We start from the raw sequence: 15,760 nt of genomic DNA, 5'->3' as shown, positions 1-15,760 counted from the left end.
TTCAGCCACTATATGGTCTCCTCATGCTTCAGCCTCATCCACGCTGTGTCATTCAGCCACTATATGGTCTCCTCATGCTGCCAACATCTCCACACTGTGTCATTGAGCCACCATATGTTCTCCTCATGCTGCCAACACCTCCACACTGTGTCATTCAGCCACTATATGGTCTCCTCATGCTGCCAAAACCTCCACACTGTGTCATTCAGCCACTATATGGTCTCCTCACACTGATGCCACCTCCAGGCTCTGTCATTGTGCCACTCTGCAGCAGTGATTCTAAAAGCAATGCCGGTAATGTGCATGTTATTCTGAATAACATTATTATTTCACTAGGCCAGCACAATCCATATGCGTGTTAGAACAAAGCAAAGTGTTCTACACCCCTATTGAGGCTCTCTGTAGGCAAGAAATAGCCGATTTTAATATAGATTCGCCGCAAATAAATTCGGATCGATACAAAAAATTTGGCGAATCGGCTGAATCAAATTTTTTTAAAGTTTGCTCATCTCTAATCCTCAATAATATAGTGGGTTAAATAAGTTAGCACCCTACTTTTTTTTAACTAGAAAATAGCAAAGTTTAAAAAAAATTAGCTAACTGCCTCAATGCTGCCCAACTGCACCTATGCTTATTTTCTCTACTGATCTTTGCTTGCTGGCCCAATCTCAACACACAAGAAATGTCTTGTTAACTATTCAATGGCAACAGTTCTGACCTGCTACAACCAGTAATTAGTGAAGTCAACATTTCATGTGTATTGACATGGGACAAGAATGTAGACATACATAAGCATGGACCTGGTAAACATTGAAGCAGCTGTAGCGAGGGATAAGCAAGTAAAAAAAAAAATACTTGTATTGCTAAACAATGCCTTTAACTGTCTTTATGGCTAGTAAGATTTGAGACCCGCAACGTCACAGTGTCCCTCCTTGACCAGTGATTGGCTGAGGGGCAATGTGATATAGTGTCTTTTTGTCACAATGCCACTCAGTCAATCATTGGTGAAAACAGGACACTGCAGTGACCAGGGATTTGCTGAGCTGCATTGGGATGTCTCAGTCCCCAGAAGCAGGAAGAGGATCGAACCAAAGGCTAAGGCAGCAATAACCGAGGCATGAGGGAGCGCATGCATCCAATCTAGGCATGTTGTTGAAAAATTGTGTTTCACCGGATAACCCCTTTCACCTTTCCTAGACCAAAGTCTGGTGAACTACAGTATGTGTTCCACCAGATTTTTTTTTAAAAAAGGCTGCATTTCCTGTATAATTGCTGATATGTTGTGGCACTGTCAGGGCTATATACTCTGGATTAAATATTGAAAAAGGACTTAAATGGGTTGTCCATGTACTCAAAAAGATAAAAGATACCATTTCTCAAGGTCCATACAATGTAAAGCACTGTTTTCCTCGATTACAGGACGCGGACTGTGACACTGGGTCCAGTCCTTAGTCCCGACATGTAGGTGCAACAATGCCCACAAGCAGTGGTCAATGGCCATAAAATGTTGCCAATGTAGCTGCAACATTGTACTGTCAATGGCAATCTCAGGCGGGTGTGATTTTATCCACTTGCGGCAGGAGCAACACAGAACCATGTCTGGCGACACAATCAACACCCTGCAAGCCCAAAGGTATAGTTCAATTTTAGCCCACTCCCCGGAAGTTAAATAAAGGGCAGGAAGGGTATGTTAAAGCGAACCCGTCAGATCCAATAAAAATTTTTTAAACATATCACACCTAATCCCAACCATATACATCAAATTTTTATGTGTCTAGCACCTTTATTTATTTATTACACTTTTAATTTAGCTCACTAGTCTGAATTGCTCTCAAAGGGAATGGGTGTGGCCTCACTGTGCAGGTCTCCGCCCCCTCCCTCAGTATGCTGTCTGCTCACATCTCCCCTAGCATTAGCAAAACTGCAACTCCCAGCTTGTCCTCACTGACAGTAGCGGGACACAAGCTGACAGTGGGAGGATCTTTCCTCCAGGTGTGAGCCCTGCGCTCACAGCTGTCAATCAAGGAAGTGTGTCCATGACGCAAGGACACAGCAGGACTAGTATGTGTCCAAGCAGGCAGGGGGGGGGGCAGTTCTTTGACTGGCTTTTTCAGTATGAAATACTGAAAATTTTCTAGTGAAAGCAATTGCAAAACCTATTGGTTTTGTATGCTTTAAAACATATCAAAAGTTTTATTATCCGACAGTGCCCATTTAAATATATTTTTTAAAGAATGTAACATATATTTTATTATTTTGTTAGCACCATATGTCAGCATTGTCCTTAGGGCCCTTTTAGGCTGGGTTTATGTTGCAGAAGCTCTGGACAGAAAAATTTAGTCCGGAGCTTCGAGTACGGCTAGTGCCAAGTGAATCAGTCGGCATTGCTGTACCCAAAGATGGCAATGTCTGTGGAGCAGATTTCGCCTGAAGAATAAACACGCTCATTCTTTTGGAGGCAGAATTTCAGCAATGGAATGTCCGGTGCAGAAATTCCGAAGTGTCCACTGTGCAGCGGAATCCCATTGCCAGCTATTTCTGATAAACATTGGAACAGCAGCAGTGAGGGATAAGCAAGTTAAAAAAGAAATACTTGTATTACTGAACAATGTCTTTAACTGCCTTGTTTAAGGAATTTCTGACCTAAGGAAATTCCGGTTGGAAGTTTTGTAGTGTGAACCTAGCCTTAGATGCGCCTATAAACATTAAAGTGTATGCATTACTATACCTGCTGTTGTATATGTATAGCTATTTTAAGTATACAGTTTTTTGTGGTTATATTTTTAGGATCTCTCATTGTCCAGAAACACCTGACAAATTACAATGTCTCACATATTTGGGAACAACGCTATTAATATTGAACAGTGTGAGGAGAAGGTAGTGGAAAAGAAATTCAGCAAGAACACACGACGAAGGAGGGAATTTGTACCAGACGAAATGAAAGATGCCCACTACTGGGAAAAGAGAAGACGGAACAACCTAGCTGCCAAAAGGTCAAGAGAAAAGAAACGTCTTCAAGACTGTGTAATAGAAAACAGGATTCTGGAGCTAAACTTGGAAAATAGTACCCTGAAAGCAGAATTATTGTCCATCAAGACTCATTTAGGGCTAATCAGCCCAACAGAATATATTAGCCATGGTCATGCCATTTACAAAGCCTCTCCAATTTACTTACATCATGATCAAATCAATAAAATTGACTTTCCATTTCCATGCATGAATATTGACTATGGCGCACATGTTGTTTCCACAGTATCTGTGAATGATGTAATGGACAAACATACACATTTTAAAGATAATTTCTTAAAAAAGGAGACACTTAATCATTTTAACCTTACCAACCAAGTACCAACCACATTGCCTAACCATGATATGATTGATACATCTGTATATGACATCCACGTTAGCTCAGTTCCCAGTTTTTTGGATCACAGAGGAAGCTGTGGCAACTTAACTCACAAACTCCCAAGTATTCCTCAATTGACTTGGCCCTTTTGTTCAGAAAAGATATCTGGAGACCAGAGAGTATTTGCCTTGCCCCACAAGTTACGAATCAAGTGCAAAATATTTGAGTAGAACATAGAGTATGAGGGCCCATTTACACTACGGAATCTCCACCGGAGATATTCTGGGTGGAGAATCCGTCTGGAGTGGCCGCTGGTAAAATAAGACGGGGATAGGACTGTTTGGAGAAGCCCCATCTCAATATCTCAATAGAAAGCAATGCATTTTAGAGTGGATTCCACCAAAAGAATGTGAGCATGTTTATTCATTCAGTGGAGTCTGGGGAACGTCCACAGCGGAAATTCCTTAGTGTGAATTGTGCATCAAAATTCCAAAGTGTACCATATTTTTTAAGCGGAATTCCGCAGCAGAAAATCTGTAGCGTGAATGTGCCCTAACAATATAAAAGAAAATTGTGATGATGGAATTATCTTCAATCATTCTTATTCATCTGGCATCCAACATACCATATTAGCTATCTGGCCTGCAGCTACTGGATCAAAAAAAATCATAGGCAAAAGATCCATCTTGTGGGACAGACATTCTAATCCATTCCCAATCTGTTGGTGCCGAATTGTTGGACATAGAGTGTGTAAACCCAACCTTAATGACTGATGACCATAAGAATAATAAATATCTAATGTTGCACTGATCTATCTAAAATGTTGCTAAAAAAAATAAATTGCATTTGATGGGAGCATAAAAGATTACATTTCATGATAGTGAGTGCTTTGAACTGATGTCCAGTGCACAATTTTGGAAAAGTGACTTTTATTTCCTAGCCTATCCATATTATATATATATATATATATATATATATATATATATATTTTTTTTTTTTTTTTTTGCAGGACCATGTGCCTTTCTTATACAGTCCAATCTATTAGCAAAATGTTGTTTCTCAGCTGATTCATATATAGTTTTGTGTAAAAAGATCCAGTATTACTTATAATTTATAGATTGAAATCCGTTCTCATTCTTAAGTTAGTAATCCAGCAAGCTGTCTGAGCAATAGTGCCAGTTCTGAGTGGCCCAGCCACGGTATGTCTAAAACCAGAAGGAACAGAGATTTAAAATGAAAAAATGAGAAAAAATGAAAAAAAAATACAAGTTATAGAGAAATAGTGAATGTATTCCCACATCATCATGGGCAAGATTTATTAAAAACCAACCAATCACAACTTAGCTTTCCAAAAATATACCGCAAACAGTTCACCGGCACTACTGAAATGGGCGGGAAGATGTTGCACCAATAGAGATCAGAAGGCAACAATGAGGAAATCAGATGGTTAGCTGAGAGACTAGTATAGGCAGGAGACTGGCACAGCCATGGGCACTCCCGTCTCCTGTACGTATGCAAATCTTTTCCTTACTGTTTTTGAACACTGGTTCATCATCTTTGAGTCTAACCCGTTCTCTGTCTGAGTGGGCTTTGGAAAGAGAGGAACTTGTAAGAGAGTTAGAAAACCTGAGTGATATCTACTGTGTGGAGTGATTTGTGTAGCTGGAGTGAATTGTCCTTTTTTCACCTTTTTTTTTCTTTTCTCCATATCCCCACCACTAGTATGGCCTCCATGTTGGAAAATGCAGTCCGGTGTACATCCTGTTCAATTTATGAAATCCTTGAACAGCAGTTTGAGGGTGCATATGGTTGTGCGAGATGTGTGCGAGTTGTTCATTTGAAAGCCCAGATCCTAGATCTAGAGGAGCAACTGGCAACACTGAGACACATTGGCAACTTGGAGAGGAGTCTCCTGCTCACTCAGCAAGTACTCTCTGGGGTAGAGGTGGGGGAGGATAGTGAAACGGAGGTGCAGGACAGTCAGGCAGTTAGCTGGGTTATAGTTAGAAAATGGGGTAGAGGAAAAAGTGTCAGGGAGGCTAGTCCTGATCTGGCACACATCAACAAGTTTGCCCAGTTGGCAGATGAGGGGGATGCCATTTCACAGCTAGCAGTACTACAGCAAGATACTGCCTCTGACCGCCAGGGGGGTGTCTGCTCCAGTAAGGAGGGAGGGAGGAGTGTCAGGCAGGCCAGACAGGTACTGGTAGTGGGGGACTCAATTATTAGGGGGACACACAGGGCGATCTGTGACAAAGACCAGGATCGCCGAACAGTGTGTTGTCTCCCTGGCGCTCGAGTTTGGCACATCGCGGATTGGATTGACAGGTTGCTGGGTGGGGCAGGAGAGGATCCAGCAGTCATGGTACATATTGGCACCAAAGACAAAATAAGAGGTAGGTGGAGTGTCCTTAAAAATGATTTCAGGGACTTAGGCCGCAAGCTTAAGGCAAGGACCTCCAAGGAAATATTTTCTAAAATATTACCTGTACCACAAACCACACCAGAGAGGCAGCAGGAGATTAGGGAGGTAAACAAGTGGCTCAGAAGCTGGTGTAGGAAGGAGGGGTTTGGGTTCATGGAGAACTGGGCCGACTTTGCTGTCGGTTACCGGTTCTACCGTAGGGACGGGCTGCACCTCAATGGGGAGGGTGCAGCTGTGCTTGGGGAGAAGATGGCTAGAAGGGTGGAGGATTGTTTAAACTAGGGATTGGGAGGAGGGAACCTACAACATAAAGGGGAATTATAGTGTAGATAGAGAGGGGGGACTTATTAATGTACCTGGAGGTGTAGCAGAGGGAGAGGTTAGAATAGTTTAGGGAAAGGCTTTATAGAAAAAAAAACATACACCATTAAATTGCATGTTGACTAATGCCAGAAGTCTGTCCAATAAAACTGACGAACTGGAGTTGATAATGTCTGAGGAGGATTATGACATAGTGGGTATAACAGAGACTTGGTTGGACAATAGATATGATTGGGCAGTCAACATACAGGGTTATAGTCTATTCAGGAAGGATCGGACAAAACAGAAAGGGGGAGGAGTTTGTCTTTATGTAAAGTCCAGTCTGAAGGCCGCACTGCGGGAGGATATACAGGAGGGAAATGATAATGTGGAGTCATTATGGGTAGAAATATATGGAGATAAAAGAAAAAAAATCTGATAGGGGTTTGCTATAAGCCACCAAACAGAATAGAAGAGGCAGAAGATCAATTACTGAGGCAAATAAACAAGGCAGCAAATCAGAATGAGGTGATAATAATGGGGGACTTTAACTATCCTGATATAAACTGGGAGACTGAGACCTGTGAATCTCAAAAAGTAAACAGGTTTCTGACTATAGCTAAAGACAATTATCTGTCCCAAATGGTGCAGGGCCCGACAAGAGGGGGCGCCCTATAGAGGGCATGCCCTATAGTGAAGGAATAAAATAAGGGAGGGTTGGGAGGGTTCCACAAACGACACGTGCTCTGCCCCTGTAGGAGAGGGGGGAGTTATATACACACGCCCCCACCTGTTCCCAATAAGCCCCACCTGGAAGTGCAGGGAGCGATAATTACTTCAGCCCCCTCACACAAATACAGCCATGTGGGCTTTATACTAACTAACAGAACTGACAGAGTAACTAATGTGCAAATAGATGGATATCTAGGAAATAGTGATCATAATATAATACATTAATACATTATAACTTGTTCTTCAAAAAGGAAATCTTGCGAGGGGCCACAAAAACAATGAACTTTAGGAAGGCAAAGTTCAATCAACAAAAACAAGAATACTTACACTAAATGGGAGACTTTTAAAAATATCTTAAATTCTCACTGTAAGATGTATATACCTTATGGGAATAAAAGGGTCAGAATTAAAAGAAAACCAATATGGATGAATACAAACATTAAGGGGGCAATAAATGACAAAAATAAAGCATTTAAACTACTAAAACAGGATAGCAGTGAATAAGCATTAAAAAGCTATAGAGAAAATTTTAAATATCTAAAAAACAGATAAAACCCGCAAAAAATAGAGACAGAAAGACTCATAGCGCGGATAGTAAAACTAACCCCAAAATGTTCTTTAACTATATAAATAGCAAAAGGGTCAAAAATGAAAGTGTAGGCCCTTTAAAAAATGATGAGGAACAAATTATAAACAGGGATCAGGAAAAGGCAAATATATTAAACAAATTCTTCTCCACTGTATTCACCAAGGAAAATGAAATGCCAGGTGAAATACAGCAAAATAAGGTAAATGCCCCAGTACAAGTCACCTGTCTGACCCAGGAAGAAGTAAAGTGCCGCCTACAAAAAATCTAAATAGACAAATCACCAGGTCCAGAGGGCATTCACCCCAGTGTTCGAAAGGAATTAAGTAATGTAATTAGTGTTGCTCACGAATATTCGCAATTCGAATATTATTCGCGAATATCGCATATTCGCGAATTCGCGAATTTCGCGAATATAGCGCTATATATTCGTAATTACGAATATTCGTTTTTTTTTTTTTTTTTTCTTCACAGTACACATCACAGTGATCACCCCTCTCTGCTTCCAGCTTGTGTGGTGTAAAGAAGGCTGTAATACTACTGTGTGAGACTGGCGCGCGAAAATTCGCATATGCGAATATTCACATATGCGAAAATTAGCATATACCAATTTTCGCATATGCGAATTTCCGCGTATGCTAATACTCGCATATGTTAATATTCACATATGTTAATTTTCGCATACGCGAATGTTCGCATATGCGAAAATAAAACGAGAGTATAACGAATATGCGAATATTCGCGAATATATGACGAATATTCGTCCATATATTCGCGAATATTCGCAAATTCGAATATGGCCTATGCCGCTCAACACTAAATGTAATAGACAGACCCCTATTTTTAATATTCATGGACTCTATAGCAACAGGGACTGTTCCCCAGGACTCGTGCTTGGCAAATGTGGTGCCAATATTTAAAAATGGGACAAAAGGTGACCCAGGGAATTATAGACCTGTTAGTTTAACCTCCGCTGTATGTAAATTGTTTGAGGGTTTTCTAAGGGATACTATTTTGGAGTATCTTGATAATAATAAATGTATGACTCCATATCAGCATGGCTTTCAGATCAGATCGGTCCTGTCAAACTAACCTGATCAGCTTTTATGAGGAGGTGAGCGCCAGACTGGATCAGGGGGAATCGCTGGATCTTGTATATCTGGATTTTTCCAAAGCATTTAATACAGTGCCACATAAAAGGTTGGTGCATAAAATGAGAAGGATTGGGCTGGGGGAGAATGTGTGCAAGTGGGTAAGTAACTGGCTCAGTGACAGGAAACATAGGTACTAAGTACATAATGGTTCTTATTCTGATTCGCTGACTGTTACTAGTGGGGTACCACAGGGGTCAGTATTGGGTCCTGTTCTATTTAATATATTCACTAATGACCTTGTAGGGGGGTTGAATAGTAAAGTAGCAATCTTTGCAGATGATACTAAACTCTGTAAAGCAGTAAACACTATAGAGGACAGTGCACTGTTACAAATGGATCTGGATAGGTTGGAGGCTTGGGCTGGGAAGTGGTGGATGAAGTTCAACACTGATAAATGTAAGGTAATGCACGTGGGGAAGAATAATCCGGGCTGGGGTTATGTATTAAATGGGAGAACACTTGGGATGACTGATGTGGAAAAGGACTTGGGAGTCTTAGTTAACAGTAAATTTAGCTGTAGTGACTAGTGTCGGGCAGCTGCTGCCAAGGCAAATAAAATCATGGGGTGCATCAATAGGGGCATAGATGCCCACGACAAGGAAATGATTCTACCGCTGTACAAATCACTAGTCAGACCACACGTAGAACACTAATAGCCCCCACAGTAGTTAGATCCCATAATAGAGTTCTTCCCAGTAGATTGTAGTGATGTTCAGATATTTGTATCAGTGCCATTACTGTATATGTCCCCAATACCTATTTCAAGGGGTACTCCGGAGCCCCAGCGTTCTGAACGAAAGCTTGGAGAGGGCCACCGTGCCGACTTGACCCTTTCAATACCTTCAGGGAGGAAGAAGTGGCGCCGAGCAGCATGGTAAGAGGTGGTGTCGCAGAGTAAGTGCGAGGGGAGATGAAAGTGGAGGCAGGGAGACAGCTCAGCTGCCATACTCAGTGACAAGGAGAGGGAGGACAAGGGAGCCTGTCAGTTCTGGGTCTTCAGGAGACTGGAAAGCTGGGTGACTGACAGTACACTGTGCTCCCCCATCTTTATAAACTGCCTGTCACTCAGCTTTACCAGTCTCATAAAGGAAATTTCTACATGGACTGCACCAGGACTCTTCACTGGCAGAGTACTTTTGTGTCATCTGTTACTTCACTCCATGTCAATCTAGATGCTTCACCAGACAGATATTCCCTTCAGAAGGCTGGGGAAGCTGGGTGACAGGCAGCACACATAAAGCTGGGGAAGCAATGTGAGCACTGTACTGTGTACTGCCTGTCACTCAGCTTTCCCAGTCTCCTGAACATAGTCCCCATATACCCATATAGTGCCCCGCACAGTAGATACAAACATAAATACAGACACAGATACAGACACATGCACTTTAGATGTATACAATTACAAACACATACAAACATACACACAAGTAGCTACATACACACACTTACTTTTATGCAAGATTAGGCAGCTCCAGGGGGGGGGGGGGGTCCACTTCTTGTATAGCCTCCAGCTTCATTTCTGCCAGCACTGGGCAACCTGCAGGCCCTCCTTCCTCCTATTCCCCGACTACTGAGCTGTATACAGCAGGAGGTCGGGGATATTACTGAGAGGCGGGGGAGGGGTCCAGGAGAGAGGAGAGGGAATCTCCTTTCCCAGGAGAGAGGAGAGGGCTTGGGTAGGTCTTCATGCCTGTGTCAAATCCCATAGCTTCTAAGCAGGTAGACCTACAAAGACCATGCAGGGTAGGGGGAGGAGACAGGCCCAGTGATCTGTGGAGTGCAGTAGGATGGTGACAGAGCACCTGTACATAGTGCACTTGGTCCGGGCCCCTGACTGCAGTCCTGCCTGTACTGCCCTGATGGCGGCCCTGGACAGTAGAAACTATGAAATCCAGGCCCATGACTTGAAATAAAGGTTATAAGCTAGAGGGTATCCCCGCAGTGTCATTCATGAGGACTTCAATCGGGCTGACGCCCATGACAGACAGGTGTTGGTATCCCCTAAATATAGAGTATCTGACAAACCAGGGAGGTTTGTGTTTTCTTTAGAAAATTCTAACATGATTGGTATTGTAGCAACTCCTACAAGGAAGTTATGGTATATTATTGAGTCTGATCCTGAATTAAAGAGTAAAGCAGTCCGTAAGCCATTGATAAAATACAGAAAGAACATGACGTTAGGTGATAATAAAATTAAAACATTGCAGTTGAGTAAGCCAGGTAAAACTGGCTCACTAGAGCTCCCCCTATAGGTAATGTACCTTGTGGTAACTATTCTTTTTGTTGCTATAATATTGCAAATAAGTTTGTGAGAATTGGGGGTCACATACATTTTGTGAGACTGATCACTTGTCACACCACTTGTCGTTCGTGGTGTACGTTCTCCTCTGCCCATGCGGCTTCTTTTATGTCTGCAAAACCATTAGAGAATTAAAGATGCATGTAAGTGAGCATCTCGATTCTGTTAAGACTGGCGTTGGTGCCCCTAGATGGATTGCCACCATTAGAGAAGTGCATGGTTTGAACTGCAAAGGAGTTAGATTTGCTGGTTTTGAATGGGTTAAGGTCCATCTGTATGGAGGTGATAGGCATAACCTTCTCATTCAGAGGGAAGCTCATTAGATATTACAGCTGGAGGCTTTGGGTCCTCAACGATTGTCAAGATTTGAGTCCTTTTTCATAATTATTCGTTGTACTATTTTATTTTTACATATTTGTTGATGTGTTACTATGGTTACCTGATACTGACCGCTGTTATAAGTGATCATTGACGTGGTGACGTGGAGTGTTGGGTGGAGGAAGTGCGTCAACTTTCCGTACGTGACCCGCTATCTGTGTTACTCCCTGACCTGTTTATTATGCACCGAGATTGAAGATTAAAGATTGTTGATCCTGCCGCATGGTGAGTGCCGTGTTTTTCTTCAGTAATAACTTAGATTTCATTTCAGCAGACCAAAGATGGCCTGAAAGTAGTCAGCAATTCACTACATTTGGGTCATTTTGTCAGTCAAAGATTGTATATGCTTGGAAAGTGACCCGAACATAGTCAATAGCTAACTATGGTCATTCCATTAAAATCAATAGGGTCCATCCATGCACGGATATGTTGGCATTTCAATTACACTTAGGTGGTGCTGCTGGCTCCAAACATCCAACCTTTGTAATAATGGTTAACTGTAATGATGACTATGAAGATGCAATAGTGCAACTGTTCAAATCTCAGAAGACACAATTAGAGATGAGCAAAACGAATCTGACGAATGCAAATTCATTACGAATTTCATGGAAAATTTGATTCGGAATGAATGTGAATATCGTCGCGATTCTATCGCGCAAATCTCTTCATTGAACTTCATTTAGTACAGTCCAGGCTCCAGAGCATCTAAAATGGCAGATCCACATGTGAGGAAATGGGGCAAGGAATCCTGGGAAGGCGGGAACAAGGGTAGGTGGGATGACCCTGAATCACATGCAGGATGCAGACTATCAGCAGTCACCCCTATGATGTCACAGCCCTATATAATCAGCAGCCATATTCCGGCTAGTCACTTTATCCTTACACTGCAGATAGATAGAATGTGATAGACAGCCCTGTATGTTACACAGAAAAGCTTTTTCCAGCAGTGATTTACCTCCTAGTCAAGTCAGCGTTCTCTTGCGCAAAGAGCAGTTTGTTTGTCACAGAAAAGCATTCTCACTGTAGCGATAAACCTCCCAGTGACTGTCTACAGCTTTTATATTTAGAGAAGATCAGAGAGCAGTGTGTTGCACAAAAGAACAGCAGCAATTCAGCTCAAGCACAAATCCTGCCTAGAAGCACTGATAGGGAAGGGAGTGAAATTGAGAAAGTGCAATTTTGGCTGTAGTACACAGCAACTGTGTGCTGCAGCACTGGTGTCTACTGCTGGTGTTGTGCACAAAAACTATTTTAAACATACTGTAGCGCATTTTTCTGCCCTCATAAGTGCATACCACATAAATACATCTAAGTGTTGTACCATTTTGTTCCTGATAAAGTCTCAATGGCCTAGATACTGTGAAAGGTCAGCCAAAAGCACTCAACTGCTGGTGTTGTACACATACTTTTTTAAGCGTACTGTAGGGCATTTTTTCTGCCTTCATAAGTACATACCACATACGTACATCTAAGTGTTGTACAATTTTGTACCTGATAAAGTCTTAAGGGCCTAGATACTGTGAAAGGGCAGCCATAAGTACTCACCGGCTGGTGTTGTACACAAAATCTTTTTTAAGTGTATTGTAGCGCATTTTTCTGCCCTCATAAGTGCATACCACATATGTACATCTAAGTGTTGTACCATTTTGTGCCTGATGAAGTTTCAAGGGCCTAGATACTGTGAAAGGACAGCCAAAAGTACACACCTGCTGCTGTTCTAGACAAATACTCTTTTAAGCGCAGTAAAGTGTATTGTACTCCCCTCATATACGCACTAAGTATGTCAGGCAGAGAAGTGCCAGAATGTGCACAGAGGAGTGGCAGAGGCATAAATTCATCAGGCACAGGCAACGGTCACAGCAGACTTGGGGCGAGTGGCAGCAGGAGTCGCAGCGAGAGGCATGATCTCCGGTTGTGTCTCGACCAGCAACCCATCTGCCATCATCGATTAGTTAACACGGTCATCCACTTCATCACAAGTGACATCTGACACCCCCAGTCAACAGTCGGTGGGTTCCTTAGACACAACCCTCAGTTGGCATGGCTCGGGAGCAGTCCCTGTCCTCCCTTTGCCTCTGTCCTATGCTGTTACCTCCCCTACAGAAGTATCTTCTGCTGTGGGTTCAGCTGCACTATTCACTGAAGACGATCTAATAGAGAACAGTCAGTAGCTACTGCCCAGCCAAAAAATGAAGGAGACATCCGCCGCTTCATCTGCTAGGTGGGCAAGTAGTGATGAGGAGAATGACGTGGGAGGTGGTATTGCCAGCCTTCAGGGTCCTGAAGCAGACACTGTTGAGTAATCTGAGGTGGACATCAGTGACGTGCAGACACTTGTTGATGATGATGAAGCCGATCACAATTGGAAGCCAGGTGCAAAAGGGGCTTCATCATCATCAGGAGAAGAGGGTTGCAGTTTGCCCGTGAGGCAGCAGCTGAGCCAGCAAGGGAGTAGCAAGGTTGGCAGTCGGCATGGTGGCAGAAGTGGAAATTCTGGAGCCAAACGTGCAAGGTGAGACCACCAGCTTCGTGCAGCCTACCTTCCCGGGAGGTAGTGGAACAGGGGTTCCTGTTGACGGCGGCAGTAGCAGTCAATTAATGCTACTTGGCAGTGAGGTAGTTTTTCATCAAGAATCCGGAGGAGGTTCACATAGCCACATGCAAGATGTGTTGGCAGAAGGTGAAGCGTGGCCAGGGTCCCAATGTTAGCACCACAGCCCTGCGTCAACATATGCTGTGCCACCATAAACTCCCTCTTTCAGCCAGCCAAGGCTCCACCACCTCAACCGAAGGGAGCTTTGTGTCATACCCTCCTTCTGTCGCTCCAGATGCTCCGGCTCCTCCTACAGTCATTCCGCCAGCAATCCATCGGCGAAGCCATGTTCAAGAGACAACAGTATGCGCCCACTCATCCAACGGAGCAGAAGCTGAATTTGCTCCTGTCCAAGTTGCTGGTGGTGCAGTCCCTCCCTTTTCACTTTCAGAGAACTGATGGCTTGTGCCGAGCCGAGTTGGAGAGTCCCAAGCTGTCATTTCTTTGAGAAGAAGGCAGTACCAGCCCTGCACAATTTTGTGGAATAGAAGGTGGGCCAGTCCTTGAGCCAGTTGATGTGTACCAAAGTGCACGGCAGCGCCAACGTCTGGAGCTGTAACTATGGTCAGGGACAATACATGTCCGATTCACTGGGTGAATGTGGTTCCTGCACATCCACAACACCAACTTGGACAGGTCACGCCGCTTCCTCCTCCACCCTCTCAGGCCGTTGGTCCTGTAACAGTGTGCGACTCCACCTGCTCATCCTCTACCGTGTCCTTAGCCTCCACTGCACAGAGAAGTCTCAGTGCCCCTTCAGCTTACTATGTGTGCAGGGCATGGCAGTGTCACGCTGTTCTTCACATGGTTTGCTTTGGCAAACGGAGTCACACAGGGAAGGAAGTGCTAAAAGTAATTCAAAAAGAAATCGGAGCATGGCTTACTCCAGGAAAACTGGAATTGGGAACCATGGTGACTGACAACAGGAAAAACATCTTGTCTGCACTGCTATATGGTTTCCTCATGCTGCCGCCAAGTCCAGGCTGTGTTATTAAGCCACTATATGGTCTCCTCATGCTGCCGCCACCTCCACACTGTGCCATTCAGCCACTATATGTTCTACTCATGCTGCCGCCAACTTCAGACTGTGCCATTCAGCCACTATATGGTCTCCTCATGCTTCCACCACCTCCAGGCTGTGTCATTCAACCACTATATGGTCACCTTCTGCTGCCGCCAACTCTAGGCTGTGCCATTCAGCCACTAAAAGGTCTCCTCATGCTTCCACCACCTCTAAGCTGTGTCATTCAGCCACTATATGGTTTCATCATGCTGCTGCAAACTCCAGGCTGTGTCATTCAGCCACTATATGGTCTCCTCATGCTTCCGCCACCTCCAGGCTGTGTCATTCAGGCACTATTTGTCCTCATCATGCTGCCACCAACTCCAGGCTGTGCCATTCAGCCACTATATGGTCTCTTTCTTGCTTATGCCACCTCCAGGCTGTGTCATTCAGCCACTTTATGGTTTACTCTTGCTGCTTGGCCTGGGATATTACCTACAAATTTTAATGGTAGCACTAGCTACCATAAATCTGCTATTTAAATTTGAAAATGTATCTTTTAATCTTAGGGATTGTGAGGCCTTATAATCTCCTCATGCTGCCACCAACTCCAGGCGGTGTCATTCAGCCACTATATGGTCTCGTCTTGCTGCTGCCAATTCCAGGCTGTGTCATTCTGCCAGATTATGGTCTCCTCATGCTGCTGCCACCTCTAGGTTGTGTCATTGTACCGCCATGTGACTCCTTGTTAGATTGGGTCTTGTGGTCATACAGCATTAGTTCAAAGTAAATGCCAGGACATTTAACTTAGGAATCTAATATAAATCAAATAAAAAAAAAATCTATGTTATCTTTTCAAGACTGAGGCCCAATGGTCTTCAATGTCATATTACCTGTGGAATTATCACAAGAATCCAATTAAACAGCTTGGAGTGATAACAATG

The sequence above is a fragment of the Hyla sarda genome, chromosome 1, assembly GCF_029499605.1.
Source record: "Hyla sarda isolate aHylSar1 chromosome 1, aHylSar1.hap1, whole genome shotgun sequence".
Lineage (NCBI taxonomy): Eukaryota > Metazoa > Chordata > Amphibia > Anura > Hylidae > Hyla > Hyla sarda.
This window is presented reverse-complemented; position numbering follows the sequence as displayed.